This window comes from Monodon monoceros, unplaced genomic scaffold (genome assembly GCF_005190385.1).
Source record: "Monodon monoceros isolate NGI ecotype Baffin Bay Population unplaced genomic scaffold, NGI_Narwhal_1 Super_Scaffold_11, whole genome shotgun sequence".
Taxonomy (NCBI): domain Eukaryota; kingdom Metazoa; phylum Chordata; class Mammalia; order Artiodactyla; family Monodontidae; genus Monodon; species Monodon monoceros.
Window position 1 is genome coordinate 71988559 of NW_021703767.1, and position 22655 is coordinate 72011213.

Here is a 22655-nt window from a genome sequence, read left to right on the forward strand (position 1 = left end):
CTCACTTGCCCTCAGTCTTTGCATTGACCCCTAAGCTTTTCCAGGACTGGCGTCATGAGGGTTTGAGTGGTACCAGTGTGGGTGGTGCCCTCTCCTCTTTCCGTTTTTGGTTTTTGGTTCTTAAAAACTACATCCCAAATGAGGGAAATGAAACTACTGAAGACTCTCCCCCAGCAGCCAGCTGACATGGGGCAAGAGAATAATCTCCAGTTAAGGCCCCAAAGGAAATCCCCTCCTTGTCATGTGCCGAGGCCAGGAGAAGTGGGGGAGGCACTAGTTCACTGCTTGGCCAGGCCCAGCCACCAAGGTGAAGGGCCAGGATGGAGGGGCTGCGCTGTCTGTGGCCAGGAGTGGAGAACCCAAGGCAGAGTGGGAAACACCACGTGTGAGAGTGAGGTGACCAAAATCTTGGGCCTGGGTGAGCTGCCAGTTTCAGAGGTAGACCCTGCAACTCCATTGCTGGGTACAATGGATTGTACTCTTCTCCCGCAGACCCATCTGCAAGAAGGAAGCTGGTCCCCATTTCTCCCACTGAGTCCTTTGCACACTTTGCCCTGACTCAGATGTGTCTCTCTTCCCAGTCTCTGCTGTAGGTCTCTCCACCCCCAAGCCTTGAATAGTATCTGGTTATCATCTGAAAAACCAGTGGGAGGGGAGAGAAGAAGCCAGAGTTCCTTTGATCTCTTTGGGAGACTGAGAAGTTCTACCAGTGACAAACTATTATAAAGCTTAGTTTAAGAAAGAAAGGGGGAAAAAAAACCGTCAGAAGGCAGTGCCTAGAGAATCATCGACAAGGTAGGTGTATTGCCTTCCTTTCTTCTTTCCTTCTCTTCCCTCTTTCCTTCTTTAAGCAAATATTTACTGAACCCCTTTCCGTGCTTTGGGCAGTATACTTTTTGGAATAACCATGACCCCTTCTCTCAAGAAGCTTATAGTGTAGTTCAGGAAACAAGACAGAAATCCTAAGTTAGACCACAATACAAGAGATATCATGAGGCCAGTGGATACTGTAGACACTTGGAATCGTGTGTTCAGAGGAAGAGATGAAGGCTTCACAGAGGAGGGGAGCTCAAACTGTGCCTTTGAGATGGGGAGGGTTGGGGGGCGTCTGGGAGGTCGTTCCAAGCAAGAGAACCCTCTGATGGAGGGAGCACAGAGTGGGGAGCATTTGCTCTATGTTTAGGGTTGAAACCCACTGTGGAACATGTGTTGAAGTATGGAAGGTAACAGTGAAGAGAAGCTGGAGACAAGATTGGGCTGAATGAGGCATCTGGACTTTCTCCTCCAGCTGGGAAATGCCTAGCTCCTTGCTTTCACCTCAGATCTCCTCGAGAACCTGTGTGCTGCTAGACACTGAACTTGTCTTTGTTGTGGTTGAGCAGGGAATGGGTACAAACTCACAGCAAGTGGAGCAGGCTCAAAGAAAAAGGTACATGGTCCCCCAGACTTTCACCATCCCATGGAGGTATGTGCTTGGCCAGGGCAGGGCTGGGTGCACGATGGGCTGTGTTCTGGAGGAAACAGCATGGTTGGGAGGTGGCCCAGAGCACCCATCCACGTTGGAGAATCCTGAGCTGTGCAGTCAGGGTTACAGCCTTGCTGGCATGTAAATCGTTCTGTTTCCAGCTGCAAATCAGCATTGGTTTCACCTGGAAGTCTTACAGGTCCTCCCTGCTGAGCCAGCTTGCTACTGAACTAGAGGGAGAGCAGTGGTGTTATCTGAACAAACTGGCTTGTCTTTAACACCATCAGGATCATTGGTTTTCTAAGTTCTTTTGAGAGGTAGCAGCTGCTTCTCTCAAAAGAAATTCTAAGGATAGATCATATCTTGGGTCACAAATCAAGCCTCGGTAAATTTAGGAAAACTGAAATTGCATCAAGTATCTTTTCCAACCACAAAGGTATAAGACTAGATATCAATTACAGGACAAAATCTGTAAAAAATACAAACACATGGATGCTAAACAGTACACTACTAAATAACCAAGAGACCACTGAAGAAATCAAAGAGGAAATCAAAAAATACTTAGAAACAAATGACAATGAAAACACGACGACCCAAAACCTGTGGGATGCAGCATACCAGTTCTAAGAGGGAAGTTTATAACAATACAATCCTACCTCAAGAAACAAGAAACATCTCAAATAGACAACCCAACTTTACACCTAAAGCAATTAGAGAAAGAAGAACAAAAAAAACCCCCCCCAAAGTTAGCAGAAGGAAAGAAATCATAAAGATCAGATCAGAAATAAATGAAAAAGAAATGAAGGAAACAATAGCAAAGATCAATAAAACTAAAAGCTGGTTCTTTGAGAAGATAAACAAAATTGATAAACCATTAGCCAGACTCATCAAGAAAAGAAGGGAGAAGACTCAAATCAATAGAATTAGAAATAAAAAGAAGTAACAACTGACACTGCAGAAATACAAAGGATCATGAGAGACTACTACAAGCAACTATATACCAATAAAATGGACAACCTGGAAGAAATGGACAAATTCTTAGAAAAGCACAACCTTTTGAGACTGGACCAGGAAGAAATAGAAAATATAAACAGACCAATCACAAGCACTGAAATTGAAACTGTGATTAAAAATCTTCCAACAAACAAAAGCCCAGGACCAGATGGCTTCACAGGCGACTTCTATCGAACATTTAGAGAAGAGCTAACACCTGTCCTTCTCAAACTCTTCCAAAATATAGCACAGGGAGGAACACTCCCAAACTCATTCTATGAGGCCACCATCACCCTGATACGAAAACCAGACAAAGATGTCACAACAAAAGAAAACTACAGGCCAATATCACTGATGAACATAGATGCAAAAATCCTCAACAAAATATTAGCAAACAGAATCCAACAGCACATTAAAAGGATCATACACCATGATCAAGTGGGGTTTATCCCAGGAATGAAAGGTTTCTTCAATATATGCAAATCAATCAATGTGATAAACCATATTAACAAATTGAAGGAGAAAAACCATATGATCGTCTCAATAGATGCAGAGAAAGCTTTTGACAAAATTCAACACCCATTTATGATAAAAACCCTCCAGAAAGTAGGCAAAGAGGGAACTTACCTCAACATAATAAAGGACATATATGACAAATGGACAGCCAACATCATCCTCAATGGTGAAAAACTGAAACCATTTCCACTAAGATCATGAACAAGACAAGGCTGCCCACTCTCACCACTGTTATTCAGCATAGTTTTGGAAGTTTTAGCCATAGCAATCAGAGAAGAAAAAGAAATCAAAGGAATCCAAATCGGAAAAGAAGTAAAACTGTCACTGTTTGCAGATGACATGATACTATACATAGAGAATCCTAAAGATGCTACCAGAAAACTACTAGAGCTAATCAGTGAATTTGGTAAAGTAGCAGGATACAAAATTAATGCACAGAAATCTCTTGCATTCCTATATAACAATGATGAAAACTCTGAAAGAGAAATTAAGGAAACACTCCCATTTACCATTACAACAAAAGAATAAAACACCTAGGAATAAACCTATCTAGGGAGACAAAAGACCTGTGTGCAGAAAACTATAAGACACTGATGAAAGAAATTAAAGATGATACCAACAGATGGAGAGATATACCATGTTCTTGGATTGGAAGAATCAACACTGTGAAAATGACTATACTACCGAAAGCAATCTACAGATTCATTGCAATCCCTATCAAACTACCAATGGCATTTTTCACAGAACTAGAACAAAAAATTTCACAATTTGTATGGAAACACAAAAGACCCCAAAGAGCCAAAGCAATCTTGAGAAAGAAAAATGGAGCTGGAGGAATCAGGCTCCCTGCCTTCAAACTATACTACAAAGCCACAGTAATCAAGACAGTATGGTACTGGCACAAAAACAGAAATACAAATCAGTGGAAAAGGATAGAAAGCCCAGACATAAACCCACACACATATGGTCACCTTATCTTTGGTAAAGGAGGCAAGAGTATACAATGGAGAAAAGCCATCCTCTTCAATAAGTGATGCTGGGAAAACTGGACAGCTACATGTAAAAGAATGAAATTAGAACACTCCCTAACACCATACACAAAAATAAACTCAAAATGGATTAGAGACCTAAATGTAAGACTGGACACTATAAAACTCTTAGAGGAAAATACAGGAAGAACACTCTTTGACATAAATCACAGCAAGATTGTTTTGGATCCACCTCCTAGAGTAATGGAAACAAAAATAAACAAATGGGACCTAATGAAACTTACAAGCTTTTGCACAGGAAAGAAAACCATAAACAAGACGAAAGACAACCCTCAGAATGGGAGAAAATATTTGCAAACAAAGCAACTGACAAAGGATTAATCTCCAAAATATACAGGCAGCTCATGCAGCTCAGTATCAAAAAAAACCAAACAACCCAATCAAAAAATGGGCAGAAGATCTAAATAGACGTTTCTCCAAAGAAGATATACAGATTGCCAACAAACACATGAAAGGATGCTCAACATCATTAATCATGAGAGAAATGCAAATCAAAACTACAATGAGGTATTACCTCACACCGATCAGGATGGCCATCATCAAAAAATCTAGAAACAATAAATGCTGGAGAGGGTGTGGAGAAAAGGGAACACTCTTGCACTGTTGGTGGGAATGTAAATTGATACAGCCACTGTGGAGAACAGTATGGAGGTTCCTTAAATAACTACAAATAGAACTACCATATGACCCAGCAATCCCACTACTGGGCATATACCCTGAGAAAACCGTAATCCAAAAAGAGTCATGTACCAAAATGTTCATTGCAGCTCTATTTACAATAGCCCAGAGATGGAAACAGCCTAAGTGTCCATCATCGGATGAATGGATAAAGAAGATGTGGCACATATATACAATGGAATATTACTCAGCCATAAAAAGAAATGAAATTCAGCTATTTGTAATGAGGTGGATAGACCTAGAGTCTGTCATACATTGTGAAGTAAGTCAGAAAGAGAAAGACAAATACCGTATGCTAACACATATATATGGAGTTTAAGAAAAAAAATGTCATGAAGAACCTAGGGGTAAGACAGGAATAAAGACACAGACCTACTAGAGAATGGACTTGAGGATATGGGGAGGGGGAATGGTAAGCTGTGACAAAGTGAGAGAGTGGTATGGACATATGTACACTACCACATGTAAAATCGATAGCTAGTAGGAAGCAGCCATATAGCACAGGGAGATCAGCTTGATGTTTTGTGTCCACCTAGAGGAGTGGGATAGGGAGGGTGGGAGGGAGATGCGAGAGAGGGGAGATATAGGATTATATGTATACGTATAGCTGACTCACTTTGTTATACAGCAGAAACTAACACACCATTGTAAAGCAATTATACTCCAATGAAGATGTTAAAAAAAAAATTCCGTAGGAGAACCTTAATGTATAAGACATTTAAAAGTGGGGACTTCCCTGGTGGTGCAGTGGCTAAGACTCCTGCTCCCAATGCAGGGGGTCTGGGTTCGTTCCCTGGTCCAGGAACTAGGTCCCACATGCATGCCACAACTAAGAGTTCGCATGCCACAACTAAAGAGTCTGCGAGCCCCAACTAAGACCTGACACATCCAAATAAATAAACAAATGTTAAAATAATAATAATAATAAAATAAAACATTTACAAGTGGAATTGCTTGGGATAAGGAGGGGATGTAATGCCCGGGGTCCCACCAGACAGTCCTTAGGAACCCTGAACCTGCTGAACCTGGTTTTAAACTGCTGATCCATGTAAGAGGCAGTGGCAAGCCATGAAAGGGCTGTAGCAGGGAGTGAGATGACTCAATATATATTTTAGAAGGCTGCCCATGGCTGCTGGGTGGAATCTTTGGAGGCAGGGAGCCCGGTTTAAGGAGGCTACTGAAATGATCCAGACATGAGTTGATGAGGTCTAGATCCAGGGCAGTGGCATCAGGGATTAACAGTAGGTTCGGGTTCAAGAAACGTTTCTGAGTTAGCATCAGCAGGGAATATGAGAGGTGGAGCCTGGGAGGGCTGGAGGCATGCCAAAAATAGTGACAGCCAGATGCGGGGAGAGACCAGCTAGGCCAAAGGATGAGTTCAGTTTAGGACACATTGTGTTCTGGCCGCTCTGTCATTGACCAGTGAACAGTTAAAAATATGTTTGGATCTTCTCTCTTGGGAGAGAATGTTGGAGCTAGAAATTACAGTTTGGGAATAATCAACAAATTAGTAGACACAAAGGACATGAGAGTAGAAAATGTGTATACCATGAGAAGAAAAGGCCTAAAAGATAACCTTGGTTTGTGACAATTTGACTTTTGTTCAGTTTTTTTCCATTGGTGTTATCATTATTACCGTTACGAATGAATATTTTAGGGAGCAGAGACGATTTACTGGATGTTTGGGGCAGGAAGGACGTGCTCCTGTTCTCTTAGGATGAACATGCTAATGGTAATAACGCAATACAGAATCACAAATCTACAGGCTACAAGAGATGCGAGCGAGCCCTCGAGGATGCTTCAACTCTCCAGATCTGATGGGAAAGAGCAGAACTGGAGATCCTAGCTCTGACTCGCGGAGTATGCTTGTTTGTATTACTCTTTCCGAATGCAGCAGACACTGTAAATATTTTGCCTTCTCCACTGGATGGTAAGCTTTTGGGTTTTTTGTTTGTTTTTATTTTTTTAATTAAATTTATTTTTTATTTATTTATTTATTTTTGGCTGCGTTGAGTTGTCGTTGCTGCGCCCAGGCTTTCTCTAATTGCAGCAAGCAGGGTCTACCCTTTGTTGCCGTGTGCAGGCTTCTCATTGCGGTGGCTTCTCTTGTTGCGGAGCACGGGCTCTAGGCATGTGGGCTTCAGTAGTTGTGGCACGCAGGCTCAGTGGTTGTGGCCCTTGAGCTTCGTTGCTCCTAGGCATGTAGGATCTTCCCCGACCAGGGCTTGAACCCGTGTCCCCTGCATTGGCAGGCTGACTTTTAACCACTGCGCCACCAGGGAAGTCCTAGATGGTAAGTTTTTGGAGAAGAGGAGCTATGAGATAATGCATAGAAAGCGCTTAGTGTAGTGCCTGGCACACCTCTTTCATGGTGGCTACTATGAATTCAATTATCCTTTTGCATCCTTGGCAAGAGCTAGCAGGGAATTTTGTACACATCGGGCACAAAAAAATTCATCCATGCTGCCTACGATCAAGCAGTTCGTGGCACCACAAAGCAATTTCCATTTCTTTTTCTTTTTTTGATTTGCTGGAGTCAAGTAAAGACTAGCTGAGCGGATGACTCTCTCCCAATTGGGAAACGTGTATCCTACCCAGTCTCAAAGTTTGCCCTAGCTTGACCCTTGGACATAACCTTGAAGAGGAGTTTCTGGGTCAGCAGAGCTCGTAGGCAGGGCCCCCAGTTCCCTACCCCCTCAAAATCTCGAAGGCCAGAAGCCCTGGGGAGCCTTGGTTAGCACTGCTGGGAGACCATAAAAATATGTGACCTCTTTCGCGACTAATCCAGTGGGTAGTCCGGGGGCCACTGCCTCCCGCCCTCCCGCCCGCCCTCTCCCATCCCCCCTGCCACCCACCCGCGGCGACAGTTCCCTCTAAGATGCCTGCTCTCTGTGAGTGCTGAGTTGCTGAGCTGCTCGTTCTCCATGTGACTTCAGTTTCCGTCAGTTCCTTCCGCAAGTGCTAAAATAATCTGATGCCCCAGAGAGAGCAGGCAGTTCAACCCCGCGTTCGGCTGCTGTCGAGGAGGAGGCCAGAGCCCCGGGAGAGGATGCGCCCCGCGGAGCCGCCTGGGCCTGCGGGAGCCGTGAGTATTTCCTGAGGGGCAGCCGCGGTCCCTCCAGAGGCGGGCGGCTCGGAAGAGTGGGAAGGCAGGAGGTCAGCGTCCGTGGCCCACAGCTCGGGGCTGACGGGGAAGTTGTGGCTTGCTGCATCCAAGCTCCACCAGTTCTGTTTGGGGGCTACAGCTCTGGGTGGAGGTGGAAATACCTCCCTCTGGGAGACTTAGAGGTGGCGTGGTGTAGTGGAAACAGTGAGGGCTTCAGAGTCAGACCTGGGTTTGATTCCTGACTCTGGGGGCGGAATTCCTGAGCCTCGGTTTCTTTGTCTGCGAAACGGGAACAGTAATGCTCCCTCCCTGGGCTGGATGACTGGATGTAGTGAGACTGCTCTGTGAACACTCAGCCTGCCTTTCCTGCCCAACAACGTGGACTGAGAACCACGATTTCATAGATGAAGACCCTGCAACTCATTAACAACAACATATTTATGGATATCTTCCATGTGCAGGCGAGTTGGAGTTCAAGGTGTTGGGTGGGGCTAGAGCTGTGAAGAAGACAAAGCCCCTTCCCCACAGAGTGTGTATCCTTGGGAGATTCCCCAGGTTCTGTTACTTGAACCCACAGCCTGACTAGAGTCCAGGCCTCTGATCCCCTTGTACAGTGTTCTTCTGTGGCCCACGCAGCTTCTCCATGTGGGCTAGATTCTGGAGGATTCAGCATATATCCCCCTGCCCTCAGGAGCTGACAGAAGTAAGGAGCCACCGAGGGGACTGTGTGCCGCCCACAGAATGGGCTGCCAGCTCACCACATCCCTGAGGGGAGGTGACCACGTGTCCAACGGTGGCTGGGACTCCAGGAGGCTGAGGCAAGGTCCTAGGAATGGAGCCCCTGGATAGGGCTGGTCCAGGGTGGCGCACTTCCAGGTGGGAGTGAAGGGACTCCACGGGAGGTTTCTTCCATGACGGGAACAGCCTATTAGGAGTCTGGACAGCAGAATCATTCAGAGTGTGTAGAGTTGGCCTTCTGAGGTCTCCTGTGTCCCCATCACCTACTGGCTGTGCTGCATAGACTCTTTCTGTGGAGGTTGATGGTTTACTGGGTTTTATAGCCCTGAGACTTATTTATTTTCCTCACATACCACATAGGTTTGTACATGTATGTTTGAGAGTTCCTAGAGGGGATTATAGAATCATGGGCCCCGGGGGGTGGGGGGTAACCTCAACTCCCGTCTTTAGGTTCAACAAAAATCAAAACCTCTTTCACAAAGAGGGTGATCTCATCTAATGGGTGCCCTCATGGGAACTTCATGAAAACCCATGTGAACCTGATCCCATAGAGTCCTTAAACCCATCATCCAAGAACAGGAGGGTCCCAAACAGAGAGCAGGCTCCTGGTAATTGTCCCGGGGCCTGTGTTAGGGATACATTGACCTGTCTGTCTCTAGTCTTTTTGATTCTTTCGAAAGAGTGATGCTAGTACTGATTGTAATTTGTGTTCTGGCTGTAGCGTGCATCCATATCACAAAGTGTGAGCTAGATTCTTGGATGGAACACTAGGTGTACCTCACATCATGCTCAGATCCACACTGTAACCACATACATTAGGGGAGGGTGGGCTTTCCCCCATGACTGAAAAACATTATCTTTCTAGGACATGCATGTATGGTCAGGGATGCTCACTGATGTATCTGCACATTAGCGACAAATATTTTTCTCTATTATTCTCATTTCCCCCAAAATTATTCTTCTCAACCTCATCGTCAAACGAATGTTATGTGTTCAATATGTGGGGGGTTCTGGGCTACGTTAGATGCTGGTCTCTGAAAGCTCAGAGAGGTGAGGAGAGGGAAAAAGGCTACTGATCTTATCAAGCGTCACAAGCAACTGTCAACTTGAGTTTAGGGGTCGTTTAGTTTCACATGACAAAAACCTAACTGAGCTTGGTTTCAGGGGGGGAAAAAAAGAGGATTTATTGTTTCAAATGACCAAAAAGTCTATGGGGAATAGCTTCAGGCATGGCTGGATCTGGGTGCTCAAACATTGCCAGGCATCCATCTATCTCCATTCCTCACCTTTGCTTTCCTTTGTGTAGGCTTCATTATCAGGCAGATCCTAAAGCTGTTGACAAAGATGGCTGCCTGCAGCTCTCAGCTTAATTCCCACCAGTTTGGCATCTGAAGCAGGGAGAGGAAAGCCTCTTTTCTAATAGTCCTAGCAAAAATGTTTAGGTTGATTCTCATGGGCTTGGCATCTGTGCTGTACCTGTTATAAACCAATCACTGTGGTTAAGGAATTAGGAGGCTCTGATGGGCCCAGCCTTGATCATAGGGCTCATCTTGGAGCATGAGTTGAGGCTAGACCCGAAAGAACACAGACTTTTGAAGAATGGAAGGGGGTTGGTCGCACAACAGTGTAAATATACTTAACACTAATGATTTCTACACTTAAAAATGGTTAAGGTGGTAAATTTTATGTTAGTGTATTTTACCACAAGTAAAACATTTTTTAAAATAAAAGGAAGAGAGAAAAGAAAGGAAGTGGTGGTCTCCTCAAAGGGGAATTGAGGAGCTGTTACCAGAAGGAGAAATGAATGTGGGTAGGCAAAACCAACTGATTTCCAGAGTGCGTGGAGTCAGCGGCTGAGACCAAACCACACGTGTCTTCTCATTTTGATGCGTGAGTGATTTCAGGCTGAAGAAAGGGCATAAAAGAGGAAGTAGAACCCTGTAGTGGTTCTCACTAGCGAGGTGGGCATGACGAGCAGGGCTGGTGCTAAACGTGGCCACAAAACGCTGTGAGGACACAGGGACTCCCCACCTCCAACCTCAGCCCACAAGGTCACCTTGCTCAAGTGCTGTGCTGTGTGCCCCAAGAAACTTTCTGTTGGCCCCTCCAAGAAGGAAAAGAATCGGGAGGGGATTTTTCTTCACAAGGTAGCACTTGGGGCTCTCTGTCTTTCCACCCTGGCTCTCTTAAGCAGGACCTAAGTGTCTGAGGCAACCCAGCACCCACAATGCTGCTCAGGGGCTCATCTTGGGGTGCACATCATACTCCCCAATAACTTCATATCATTCTATTTTAGATGTCAGGCTGGACACTGGCCCCTCCTGATCATCTCTATTTTTGCTCCTTATTAGGCCCAGCCATGATCCCTCAGGTCTCTCCTGCCTTTCCAGTGTCTCCCCCAGTGGTCCCACCAAAGGGAAAGGCTGAGCTCTCTTCCTCAGCCTGTAGGGTCCGTGGCAAGTGGGTCTTTCCATGCCTGGCCCTGGGCCACCTCCTTCACCCTCAGACATGTTAATGGTCTCCCTATCACTGCCCAGCCTGACACCCTGAGGCTTCCTCGTGGGACTCTCCTGATGGCCTTTTTCTTTTTCTAGGTTCTTGTACCCTTCCTCGGGTCCCTAAACTGAAGTTTCCATTTTCACTAATGTTACTGTCTTCTTATTTCCTTCTAAATCCCCAGTTTTTTCTAGGCTTTCTAGCTCTTTTTACAGAACCTCCAAAGGCCCTCATCTCTGTCATAGGTACACCCCATGGCATTGACAGGGTACCTCATCCCCAGAGAAGACCATAGCCCTCTGAACACTCAGGGGTGCTATTCAGGATATCAAACACCACATGGAACGGGCACAGACCAAACAGAATGGACATTGTCCTTAGAAGCAGGGTCCTGGGGGCCCCTGCTGGGTCAGATGTTACCTCCTTGGTTGCTGGATCATGGGGGAGAGGGAACTGGGAGTTACAAGAGAGGGGCCAGGCAGCTGGGGTGGGGCTCATGGGATACCTGTTTACCAACAACTACTTACCTGTGCAACCCAGCTGAACATTCATCCAACATATATTCCTCCCATACAGGTGCGCATCCAGCACCTCCTACCGAGGCCAGAACTCAGCTCTGGTTTTGGCTTCACTTTCTATAAGCCATGAGACTTAAGATATTCATTTTGGCCTTTTTGAATTTTGGCTTTCTTATCTGTAAAATGGGGACAATAAGCAAGGACTCTAACATAGATATTTGTGCACCAATGTTCATAACAGTATTATTCACAATGACCAAAAGGTAGAAACAACCCAAATGTCCATTGATGGATGAATGGAGAAACAAAATGTGGTCTATATATTATTCAGTCATAAAAAGGAATGAATTTCGGACGCATGCTATAACAGAGAGGGACCTTGAAACCATTATCCTAAATGAAATAATCCAGGCAGGAAAGGACAGATATTATATGATTCCACTTATATGTGGTACCTAGAATAGGCAAATGTATAGAAAGGGAATAGTGGTTACCAGGGGCTGAGGGGAGGGAAGAATGGGGAGTTATTGTTTGATGGGAAAGAATTTCAGTTTGGGATAATGGAAAACTTCTAGAGAAGGATAATGGTGAGATTGCAAAACAGTGTGAGTGTATTTAATTCTGCTGAATTGTGCTCTCAAAAAGGGTTAAAATGGTAAATTATATGTCTATTTTACCACAATAATAAATGGAGGTAATAATTCCTACTATGTAGAACTGTTGCAAGTATTACATGAGATCAAATATCTATAAGAAGCCTTTGCAACCTCAAGTGCTATTATTATTATTATTATTATTAACCAGTAACACTAAATTATAATCCAGTTGTTTTGGCTTTATCCAACAACTCCCTAAAAATCATTATTTGGGGGAGGGCGTTAAAAATATCACATTACTCCCATTCCTCTGTGAACTCAAATAAGTGTTAGAGAAGGGCTTGCCTGGTGGCACAGTGGTTAAGAATCCACCTGCCAGTGCAGGGGACATGGGTTTGAGCCCTGGTCCGGGAAGATCCTACATGCTGTGGAGCAACTAAGCCCGTGCGCCACAACTACTGAGCCTGCGCTCTAGAGCCCGCGAGCCACAACTACTGAGCCCGTGTGTCACAACTATGGAAGCCCGCGTGCCTAGAGCCCATGCCCTGCAACGAGAGAAGCCACTGCAATGAGAAGCCCGTGCACTGCAACGAAGAGTCTCCCCCAGTCACCACAACTAGAGAAAGAACACACAGCAACGAAGACCCAAAGCAGCCAAAAATAAATAAATTAATTAATTGATTTTTAAAAATCACTTGATATGCATTCTGAAGTATTTAGGGGGAGGTGTACGTATGACTCTAATCTGTTTTGAAATGCATCAAAAAATAAGATGGCTTGAAAGATGGATAGAAGGATAGGTAGATGGATAGATATGAGATTAAAAACAAATATAGTAAACTATTAATAGTAGAATCTAGGTAGTGGGTATACCAGTGATCACTGTTAAATTTTTTCAACTTTTCTGTATGTTAAAAATTTTCATAATAAAAATTGGGGGAAAAGTCAAATTACTATTAATACCCAATTACCACTCACATTCTTTTCATAAACATAAAAATAAAATATTTTTTTACATGTAAGACTTCCATAGGCATTATAACTATACTATAGTAGCATGTTATTTGGATTATTGAATTATTGCGCATCTGAACTATGAGGATATGACGAGGACGTGGCACATGTCCTGGGCCTTGAAGGATGAATAAGAGTTCAGCAGTTGGAGAATACCAGAAAAAGGACCTTTCCCACAGAGGAAACATGTGTGATTTAGTCAGGGATAGCCAGTATCCCAGGATGGCTGGGGCTTGTGGAATTGACACTGAGTTTGGCTGGCTTCACAGACTAAGTTTGAATTGCAGCTCTAACATCTCTAGCTATGTGGCCCAGACCTTTGTGAGCCTCAATTTACCAAGTGTAAGATGAGGATGATAACATTTACTTGCTAGGATTTTGTGAGGATTATTATATGTAGAGCACCTGGCCTAGCACCTATCCCAAGGTGAGCACTCAATAAACATTAGATACTACAGTTAAGAGCCTAGAAGACAATCTGGGAGCTTGAGTACTATCCCAGTTGAGCTGATCAGTTATCAGGAATCTATATCATTTCATTCCTCAGTTGCCCTCTTTCTCAAGGGAACCAGGGTCGGCTGGTTGGGTGGGAGTGATACATTTCCACTCTGGGCAATAAATCTCAGTTATCACCTATAACTCCTTCCATCCATAATCTCCCACAGACTCTCGGTGTTGTCTCCTCTGAATATCCCAAGGCTCACACATGGAAGGGAGAAGGTACTGCAGTTCCTCTGTCTTAGTTAACACCAGCTCCCTGTTTGCACAGAGGAGCTCTGCCTTCCCTTTAGCCTGACACTGCCTTATCTTACTAGTGTAATCCACAACATTTCCTTATTGACAAAGCCTTTTCACACACATTCTCTCATTCTTTTTTTTTTTTAATTCATTTTCTTATTTATTTTATTTTTGGCTGAATTGGGTCTTTGTTGCTGTGCATGGGCTTTTTCTAGTTGTGGCAAGTGAGGGTTACTCTTCATTGCGGTGCGTGGGCTTCTCATTGCGGTGGCTTCTCTTGTTGCAGAGCAGGGGCTCTAGGCACACGGGCTCAGTAGTTGTGGCTCGCGGGCTCTAGAGCGCAAGCTCGAAGTTGTGGCACGCGGGCTTAGTTGCTCCGCGGCATGTGGGATCTTCCCGGACCAGGTCTCGAGCCCGTGTCCCCTGCATTGGCAGGCGGGTTCTTAACCACAGCGCCACCAGGGAAGCCCTCTAATTCAGTCTTGACACAACCCTGTGAGGTCAGCAAGGCAGCTGTTATTGGCAACCAGAGCCACCACAGGAGTGAAATGATCAGAGAGAACAAACCTATATACTGAACAGAAACAACAAGTTTGAAACGAATGCGTTATTGGTTGGGTGCCTATCCACAGAGAGTATGTATGTCTCTCTATACAAAGGAGACACCACCAGCCGCGTAAGAACAAGGTGTTATCACCCCCGTGGGAGTAGATTTGCATCTTTTAAGACCTGTGGCCAGATGCAGCCTGTGTCTATGGAACGGGACAGAGTGACTTGACTTCTGTTGGTTCTAAAGGGCTGACCTTGACCACACAGGGAAGCTGGTTGACTCATTTGTAGCCCCGAGGAGACAAAGTCAGCAGGGTAGCACTCAGGCAGCGCTCCACACCCTGGCTGCCTGGCTTTGCTATAGGAAGAGCCCAAAGGAAGAAGAGCTGCTGTGGCCTCCAGCCTCCCTCCAGGTGGAGGCAGAGCCTCAGCCTTTCCCAGACGAAGACTTTTCTCACAAGAGCCTTTGTGGAGCCTGGCTGACCAGGTGTGCTAGGCTCCGAGTAGGAAAAAGAGATCTGGGTTTTAAATTGGTACTTGGAAACCATGGCATTGCATTCTCTGTGGCACCTTGTCCGTGTCACTTCATTTCTCTGGCCTGAGTGTTCTCACCTCCGAAATACTGGTGGATAGTCCCTTCAGAATGCTGCAGTTCTTCTCAAAAGGGTGGTCAGTTACAAAATTTGAATGAAAGTGCAGTTGCTAAGAGTCACGTGCCACAGAACTGTCCTTCCTCACATAAATTCTTAGGACCACATATTCAAGGAGCATTCCAACAAATTCAAATGATGCAACTCCTCATTTCTTTGTCCAGGTTTAAAGGGGGATCCAAGTCCTGGAAGCAAATGCAAAGGGGCCCCAATAGTACAATAGGGAAAATACAAAACAGAATGTGTAGTATATTTGTTAAAAAAATATGCATGCATCTGCATGTGTGTAGAAAATACTTGAAAGGGTACATACATGTCAGCATCTCAACAGTGGGGAGAATTGTACCTGATATTTACTTTGTCCACATCTGTATCTTTGCTTCTTTGTATTTTCTAATTTGCCAGCCATCAACTTCAATTACTATATTAAGATAAGCTTTTAAAGAATAGAAACAATCTATTCTATTATTAGGTAAAAATGAAAATATACATCATAATCAGAGCCTAATAAATATCACTGAAATAGAGAATTTCTTATAGTTACTTAGAATTGAGTTGATTGTGAGTGTGCTTAAAAGGATTATGTTTGGAGTCAATGGAAGAAAAAATATCACTGACTAATAACTAAAATAAGTTTTATTATACACACTACTTTTACTTTTCAGAGTCCAGGGGTTTTAGATCTGGGGTTGCATATTCTTAGCCCAGCCCCTGGAAAGGTGGCTGCAAAGGTAAAGGAAGAGCCCAGGGTAAGGGGGACACATGGAACAGGTTCAAAGCCTCGCTCTTATCTTGAGTACATCACCAACTTCTTGGCCTCAATATCCTCCCCAGTAAAATGGGAATCATAATGCCTGTGTTGCAAGGTTATTACTGTATTAAGACAACTTTTATAACAAAGTTCAAAAAATAGTTTTTGTCATCATTATAGTATCCTCATCCCTGGGAGGCTCTCCACCTGCCTGTGCTTTAACACACCTGGGGTGGCAGCTGCCTGTTTAGTGAGCAGCTTCCTGACATCTTTCTGTGTTGAATATATTGCTACTGAAGCATTTTTAATTGCCACACATTATACCTATTGTATAGCTGTATCATAATGTATTTAGCCAATCCTTTCATTGTTGGACTTTTAGATGATTTCCACCTTTTTATTTTTATCACTGAATATTTGCAGTATTATCACTGAATACAGCAATGAATATATCTGTAAAAATATTTTTACCTACACTGTAATTCCTAAGTATAAATCCCTAGAAGTGGAATTATTGTATAAAATAATGTTTTCAAGGTCTTTGATAAATCGTGTTAAATTGTCCTTCAGAAAAAGTGTGCCAATTTGCATCTCTCCTATATGAGACAATTTCGGGGGGCACTCAAAAGCCATTGTATTGCCTATATTTTAACAAATTCATTATTTTTTAAAACTTGAAGTATAGTTGATTAACTCTGTTGTGTTAGTTTCAGGTGTACAGCAAAGTGGTTCAGTTATACACATACCTATCTTCTATTCTTTTTCATGTTCTTTTCCATTATAGGTTATTACAAGATACTGAATACAGTTCCCTGTGCTACACAGTAGGTCCTTGTTGGCTATCTATTTTATATATAGTAGTGTGTGTTTGTTAATCCTAAACTCCTAATGTATCCCTCCCCCACCCTTTTCCTCTTATGGTAACCATACGTTTATTTTCTATGTGAGTCTATTTCTGTTAACAAATTCATTATTAAGAGAGGAAGCCAGAGAAGCAAATTATGAGGTCTGAATTCACACATCTCAGTTCTAAATGCTCTCTTGTTCCAATCCTCAATTTGCAAGTTCTTTTTTTTTTTTTGCAGTATGCGGGCCTCTCACTGCTGTGGCCTCTCCCGTTGCGGAGCACAGGCTCCGGACGTGCAGGCCCAGCGGCCATGGCTCACAGGCCCAGCCGCTCCGCGGCATGCGGGATCCTCCCAGACCGGGGCATGAACCCGTGTGTCCTGCACCGGCAGGCAGACTCGCAACCACTGCACCACCAGGGAAGCCCTGCAAGTTCTTTTTTAATGAGTCAATATTCTTTGCAAAATATAGGAATGTTTGACCAAAAATACAACTGGTTCTTTACTTTTATAACTATTCTGCATTTTCTTTTACGTGTAATTCCAAAATCAAAATTTAAAAATCTTTGGATGCGAAAGTACACATTTTGTACATTTCTCCAAAGAAGATATAGAAATGGCCAATAAACACATGAAAAATGTGCAACATTACTAGTCATCAGGGAAATGCAAATCAAAGCAACAAAGAGATAGCACTTCACACCTGCTAGGATGGCTATAATAAAAACGACAGAAAATGACAAGTGTTGGTGAGGATGAGGAGAAATTGGAACTTTAGTAATGTTGCAGACATCACACCCTTTACCTCTAAATAATTCAGTGTGTATTTTATAAGAACAAGGATAGGGCTTCCCTGGTGGCGCAGTGGTTGAGAGTCCACCTGCCGATGCAGCGGACACGGGTTTGTGCCCCGGTCCGGGAAGATCCCACACGCCGCGGGGCGGCTGGGCCCGTGAGCCATGGCCACTGAGCCTGCACGTCCGGAGCCTGTGCTCCGCAACGGGAGAGGCCACAACAGTGAGAGGCCCGCATACCGCAAAAAAAAAAATTAACAAGTAACTTATATTAATAAGATACTTTAAGACTATATTAATATCTTGTTTCCTAACAAATTTTCACTCTTTAGTTTTACCATCCCTTGTGATTCTTGCCTGTAGGGTGCACTTTGAAAAATACATTCTTGCATTCAGATTTCAGCTACTTTCTAATTTTCAGGTAGCATCATAATGCTTGAATGTGCTCCTTTGAAATATTACGTTCTGTTTTGTCTTTGTGTTCAAGCTTATCAAAGAGCGCATGTCCTGTTTTAGTTAGGTTCTTTTTGTTGCTAAGATGCAACTTTTGGGCCAGCCGATGGGGGTGGTGACGGTGGTGAGGTGCTATCATGAAAAACCATGGAGCTTGGAAATGAGCCCAGCCATTTTCCAAGAACCACCGGGAACCAGAGGGGCAGCCTTGAGCCCATCTCCCCACCCTCTCTCCCAGCCTTTGCAGTCCACCCTCTTGTCATTCTTCCTAGTCCATCTTCTCTGATCTTTGCCCTCTGTTGACTATCTCATTCCTTTCTTTCCATATGCCTTGTCGTCTAGCTTCTGCTTTTGCTTCCTCGTGGCAAATCCCTCAAAAATTCAACTCCACCTCCTCTCTCTGTGCCTCTTGGCTCCAATTTCCACTGCTAATTCCCTAATTCTCTCCCTTGTCTCTCTGCGCTGAGATCACTCATAGGGTGACGGCCACAAGTAAGGAGTGACCTCCCCATGTCAGGTGCTTCCTGAAGGTTCTGTCAGCCTGGTGGAGGTCCAGGTAGTGGTGAGGTCATAAGCTTCTCCTGAGGGCTGCCCCTCCAGAGGGACTGTGGGTCTGGTGGACAGAGCAATTGACCTGGACAGTGGAAATTACCGTAGTACATCAACTGTGTTTCCTGAACCACAGTCAGGCCACGTGATCTAACACTTCTGTGCCCCTTTCAGGTGTGAGAGATGCTGTCTGGAAGCTCTAGTTTGAATGTCAAAATGTTAGAATTTTCAGGATATTTTAAAGGTTTATGTGTAATGCATTTTAAATTTAACAACTGTTTCCTGAGTACCTTTCTGAGAAGAAAGTTTGAAAAATGTACATTCCTGGAAATTTGGGGATAAAAGATTACCATAATCCCTCTCCCTTTAGGAACGCCAACATTTATTTTATTTTTCCCATTATTTTTTCATTTTGAAAATTTTCAAATTTACGGGAAAGTTAAAAGAAAGTACAGTGCTAAATTTTTCAGTTGGTAATAATTAGCTTTAATTCTCTCTCTCTCTCTCTCCCTCTCTCTGTCCTTCTCACTCTCTCTCTATCTTTGTTGAGCCATTTGAAAGAAGGTTACATAAATTGTAGACATCATGAAATTTCACCCCTAAATACTTCAGCATGCATTTCCTAACAATAAGGCATTTATCTGCATAACCACAACATCATTATCATACCTAAGAAAATTAGCAATAATCTGGTAATATCATTTGTACATAATATCACCTAAAAAGACATCACTTTGTACACATGTAAATTTCCCCAATTGTCTCAAAATTTTCTTTTAGAGATTTTTTAAAATCCAAAATCAACTCAAGGTACATGCATGGGATTTGGTTATTATGTTTCTTAGTCACTTGTAATCAGACCTCTCCCCTCCCCTGCCTTTCTTTGTTTTTCAAGACTGACTTTATTTTGAAGAGTCCAAGCCAGTTGTCTTGTAGGACATCTTAACAGTCTGAATCTTTCATTATGACTGGTTCAGGGCAAACAATTTTTGGCAAGGGTACTACCAATATGGGACTTTGTGTTTCCCAAGGCACCACACCTGGAGACTCAGGATGCAGGTGGCCTCGTCATGGGAGATGCTAAGTATAACCATTTGGTGACACTTGAGATCACTCTTTTTTTTTTTTTTGCTAAGAATCAGAGACCAGGGCTGCTTGCCTGAGGCATTCAAATACCTCTTGGTAGCAGGAATTATTTGAAGTGGTCATAGACTGGGGTTTCTGTTCTTTATTATCTGTTTTCTGTGGTCTGTGACCAGCTGCCCTTCCCTTTCTCCCAGGGTCCCAAGTGGGATCTGCTCTTTTATTTTTAAACAAAGGCGGACTCCCTTTCTGTGGAGTCCTCTACCTAGCACCCGTGCCTTTTGTGTTCAGTGATGTCACCATCACACGTTTACACTCCATACTTGTGCAAACTCTGCTTCTAGAGATTCTGCCCCTCATCCCCTCCCCCCTGCCCCACCCGAAACCAGTCTATAAATATTTGTTTCTAACACTGAGAGTTCCCCACTTTCACCTGCAAGACCTATTTCTTTAAAGCTTTTTTTTTTTTTAAACATCTTTATTGGGGTATAATTGCTTTACAATGGTGTGTTAGTTTCTGCTTTATAACAAAGTGAATCAGTTATACATATACATATGTTCCCATATCTCTTCCCTCTTGCGTCTCCCTCCCTCCCATCTTTAAAGCTTTTTAAGCTTATCTGATTATTTTGCAGAGAAAATTCTCAGTTACATGCTAATGTATGGATAACACTCTTAGCACTTGCTAATAGTGGCATTAGCAAAGAGGTTGCAGTCCCAGCTCTGGAGGCAGCTGCTGTAGTAGTAGCAGTGAGAGGGAGTGAGGAGGTGATGTTCAGGGTGCCCCCGAATACTAGAAATCCAGCATCCTTTCCTGAAAATGAATCAGAAAATACCAACAAAGCAAAACCAAAACTCAGGTCAGAGTTACTCCTTAGTATTCCCAAACTTTGAGTGTGAGGATACCTTTTTATGGACAAAAATACCTGTAGATCAGCCCTTCCCTGATGGTTGTGTTTTACTATCCGCTGATAAAGACATTCCATGACAACAGAAAGCTATTTGGAATTAATAACCCTTAAAAGAATAAGGGATATTAATATTTTAAAAAAATATTAATAAGGAATATTAATACAGGAAAACCTACATCCATGTGAAAAAAAATAGTGTACATGTGTGTTTGTCAGGGCTTCCCTGGTGGCGCAGTGGTTGAGAGTCTGCCTACCGATGCAGGGGACACGGGTTTGTGCCCCGGCCCGGGAAGATCCCACATGCCGCCGAGCAGCTGGCCCGTGAGCCATGGCCGCTGAGCCTGCGCGTCCGGAGCCTGTTGCTCCGCAACGGGAGAGGCCACAACAGTGAGAGGCCCGCGTACTGCAAAAAAAAAGAATGGGACTTAAGGAACTATTTTCTGCTTCCACACTTGGAAAGAACTCTTCAACCTCTTTATCTGGTTTAAGAAGAACAGATACAAGCAGATTCTGTTAATGCCATCTGCTTCTCATGTCAGGATCTCAGGTCTTCTATGGGTTATTTTCCCAGTGGTCACCTAGACCAGGAGGAAACATGGTACTTTTTCAGACCCTACTTGGAAAATGGGTTGATTTGCAGTTCTTTTGTATTACTCTGTGGCTCCCACAGTGGTTCACAGCCCATGAAATAGGCACCCTTGGTCCAAGCCCTTCTAATTATAACAAGGGGAGGTTCCAGGTGACCCCATTTAAATTGTTAATGTCATACTGTCATGTGTGCTCTCCATCATAATTGTTCTTCATTCACTTCCCTTTCTCCGCCAAAAATGTATCTAAGATGAGAAACATTTGGCTTAAAAAATGGATGTATTTTTCAGAAGATATCAGACAGATAGGAGTAAAGTGGGATGGTTACTTTTTAAAAAGCACACTCAAGCGTAGACGCTCTCATACATCTGGAGACACTGTTGAGTGGTCCTCACCCAGCTGAGGGTAAGTGTGGGGGGAGGGAAGCAGTCCTGTGCACACAGGAGGGAGCTCATGGGATTTTCCAATGAGACTTGGCATCCCAACTGTTTATCTTGTACTCTTCACCATGCCGTGGCTCTGAGGAGGGCTTCTGTAGCCACACACCCCAGGAAGAGTGTTTCTCAACCTAAACGGTTATTATTTTGAAAGTCTCTTATTGCTTTTCAGAGTCATTACATACCTTTTTGTTTTGTATTGTTCCAAGCCCGTTCTCACTTACATCATTGTATCCGTCAGGCTCCAACCAGGAAACAGGAACACACAGATTATTTAAAACAGAGGAAATTTAATGCAGGAAATTGGCTACACGTGATGAAAGAGGGTGAGAAGCCAACTGGAGTACAGAGAGTTAATCCAGAGATTAGCAACTTTGGGAAGCTGCCACCTCCCCAAGGTAGGGGGAGGATACTGGGAAGACTACCAGAGCCTGGGAGTCACCAGAAGAAACTCAAGGACTTCTCTAACCTCCCAGTAGTGCTCCCCATTGACCAAACCAGCCGGAGGCCAGCTGACACCCAGAGCCTTCAGAAATCAGTCCCTGCAAACCAGAGCTGGGTGGGGCAGGGTAAACTATGGCTCTGAGGACAAACTGCTCTCAGCCAGCACAGTCATCTGTTACTGGGATTAGCCTTTTTTTTTTTTCTATTCAAATAAGTTTTTTCTGGAATTTATTAATGCAGAATTTGTAGTCCAACCTTCCCACGTAACTTTCACACATTTAGTTGGTAGAATGATTTACTCATTCTTCCACCAAATTATTCATTCTTTTCCCTTTTTTCTGTGGCTGTTCAATTACCTTGGAGATTACACATAGGAGTAACAATCACTCATCCAGCTCACTGGTCATAATGGCTCACAGCTCATTATCATAAATAATAATTGTTATTAAGTATCTTCATAGTTGAAGCACTTATGTATATACTATTTGATTCTCATAAAAATTCTGAGTAGTTATTATTATCTCTGTTTTATAACAGGATTATCTGAGTCTCGGAGAATTTATGTGAATTGCTCAAGGACAAATAACAAATACTGGAGCCAGAATTCAAATCCTGGTCTGTCTGGTTCCAAATCCCATAATTTTCTCAGGCTGTCTCATGAGAGATGGAGTGCCCAGAGGGCACAGCAAGAGTT

General features: G+C 43.7%; 1 protein-coding gene across 2 annotated transcripts in view; it reads left to right on the forward strand.

Annotated features, from left to right (window-relative positions):
* The first annotated feature begins 754 nt into the window (after positions 1 to 754).
* NRROS (negative regulator of reactive oxygen species) overlaps positions 755 to 22655 on the forward strand; it is a 30487-nt gene continuing 8586 nt past the window's right edge. The window contains exon 1 of one of the 2 annotated variants that reach the window (XM_029214366.1): positions 755 to 795. The gene's annotated coding sequence lies outside the window, so the exon portion shown is untranslated. Of the gene's footprint in view, positions 796 to 7665; positions 7787 to 22655 lie in introns of those variants that run through there. The other variant, XM_029214365.1, reaches the window with a different exon arrangement.